Raw genomic sequence first — 2,620 nt, forward strand, 5'->3', positions numbered from 1 at the left:
TGCAGGTGATGAATTATTCTTTCCTGCATCCTCATTGTTTTTAAGAGATCCTCTCTTACCTTTTCACTAGCTGCACAAGCATCTTCTAGATCTGAAACTCTGTCTTCACTTTCACTTAAATGCTTTTGCAAGCTTGCGATTGAGGCGGCTTTAATTTCTTCTATATCTCTTTGACTCTGCTTCATGAGATCTATTTCTTTCCTGTATTGCTCATACAAGGAATCTGTCATTTTTCTGATCTCCTCTATTTTTTTTCAATGTCTTCTTTAGTAGCAGTTATGAATTCTTTTACCGCAGTGTTTTTTTCAGATTGGGTTTCCTCCCTGTTTTTTTGTAATTGCTTCTTTACTTCAGATGCTATGAGTTCTGAGAATTCGTTTTTCATTTCAGAGAAGAATTATGCTCTGATTTCCTCTATATCTTTCTGTTGTTGCTTATTTACTATTGATGCTATTAATTCATGCATGTCCTCTGCACTTGTTCTGGTTGAGCACTGGGTTTCCTCCATATATTTCTGCATTTGATTCTTTACTGCAGATATTATTAAATCACGGATTTCTTTTTTTATTTCCAGTCTGAGTTCCTCTATACCTTTCTGCAGCTCTTTCTTTATTTCAGAAGCCATTAATTCATTGCTTTCAGCTGTGTGATTCCCAATTTGTTCTCTGTTAGTGTCCTCTGCACTTTTTATGGGTGGGGTTGGGTTCTGAGGTTGCATTTTGCTCCTTCTCATCATTCTGTGTAGCACTGTCTTCTGACCTTTGTTGTAGATCTTCATTGTAGTTATAACCTTAGCACGTACTGAAGTTCAGGTGCAGATCTACAAAGTTTAGATTTATCCAGCTGTGCCTGGCTTGAGTTTGGCTGCTGTGCTCAGCTCCTTCCTGCTGCTGCCCTTAAGGTTGAACCTGTTGTGCCCCTGTGGCAAGATGTTCTGCTCCTGGACTAGCTGGGTGGTTCTATCCTCTACACTGTCTGCAGGGATTGTAGCTGCAGGGTTACACCCCAGGCATGTAAACCAGGCCTGAGCTGAGCCTGGAGGGGACAAGGTAGAGTAGGAGGGAGAGGCAGCTCTCCCACACACTCACTGGGTCTGGGCTAGGACTGGGTCTGGGGGTTCCCCAAACAAGGAAGAAATTCCTACTCAGAGGGCAGGGTGGGGGAGGTGCTGCGGAGTGGTGGGGGGCATCCCAAGGGGGTGGAAGACAGTCGCACCCATGCTCCACCTGGGCTGGGACCCGTAGTTTGTCCCACAGGCACAGGGTAGCTGGAAGCTCTCCCACACACTCACCGGACCTGGGCTAGGACTGGGTCTGGGGTTCCTGAAACACGGCAGAAATTCCTACTGGGAGGGCAGGGTGGAGGAGGTGCTGCGGAGTGGTTGGAGGCATCCCAAGGTAGTGGAAGACGCTTGCACCCACGCTGCTCCTGGGCTGGGACCTGTAGTCGGTTCCGCCCGATTTAATTTTTTATTTCCTAATTTGTATTCATGGTTTTCATTTGTTTTGGGTTTGATTTGGCTTGGTTTGATTTGGTTTGGTTTTGTGTTGCTTTGCTTTGAGATAGCATCTCATTATGCAGTTTATGCTGGCCTTGTGTTCACTTTTGTAGTCTGTATGCTGGTCTAGAACTTGCAGTAATCCTCCTGTCTCACTAACACAAGTGCTTGAATTACAGGGCTCCCTCAACATGCCCTGTTCCGAGGTTGCAGAGTGGATGCCTGCATTCTAGGCAGAGAAGGTGCGTCCAGGAATCTAGGGTTGGGGTGGAGATCACAGGGCACATGTGGCCAGGGATCAAACTTGGGTCCTTCCATTTGCCAGGTAGGTGCTTATGCCTCTGAACTATCTCACCAGCTTCCTGTATTCATGTTTTAACATGATGGTGACTAATGAAACAATTAAGGAAGATAATTTTCATTTCATCTTAGTGTATTCTCTTTTGCAGTAGAAATTATAAAATGTGAGTTTGTAGATACACTAAAACCACTATGGAATAACTGCAGGAGACAAGAGGCTAAGGTAGCTGTCTGGGGAGAGTGTTTTTTCTATCAAGGACATGTATTAGACCCTTTAGGAGCACATGTGACAGATCTGTGAACTACATGGAAATGAGCCCCTCTGTGCCCTACTAGTATGAGTAGATGAACCAAGTGATTAGGCCACCAAAGCCCAGAGCTCATAAATGTGCTTTTAGATAATACCTGCAAATAGATTCTAATAGTTAATACAGGAAGGTATTCCATCCTGTGTCATAGCTTTTATTATAATAAATGATATAATTATTATTTGTACTATGAAATATTGTTTTATCTTGGGTATTTAACATTATTTCATTCTACAAATTTAACGTATGCACTACAACATGATTCTTTTTACATAAATGCGATATGGTTTTGGAAAAATTTTTCTTTTTTTTTTTTTCAACTTAACAGCATGGCTTTATTTCTTTTTCCCCCCCCCCCTCAGGTTACATTGCAAACTTTATTGATCATTCACATATATGTGTTTCCACAATATCACAATTCATGCATTTATACATATTTTTTTCAACAAATAATACACTGCATATATTCTTCTTAGTGGTTAATTGCTGTACAAGATGCAGACTTGTGATCCTA

This window comes from Octodon degus, unplaced genomic scaffold (genome assembly GCF_000260255.1).
Source record: "Octodon degus isolate 3935 unplaced genomic scaffold, OctDeg1.0 scaffold00255, whole genome shotgun sequence".
NCBI lineage: Eukaryota > Metazoa > Chordata > Mammalia > Rodentia > Octodontidae > Octodon > Octodon degus.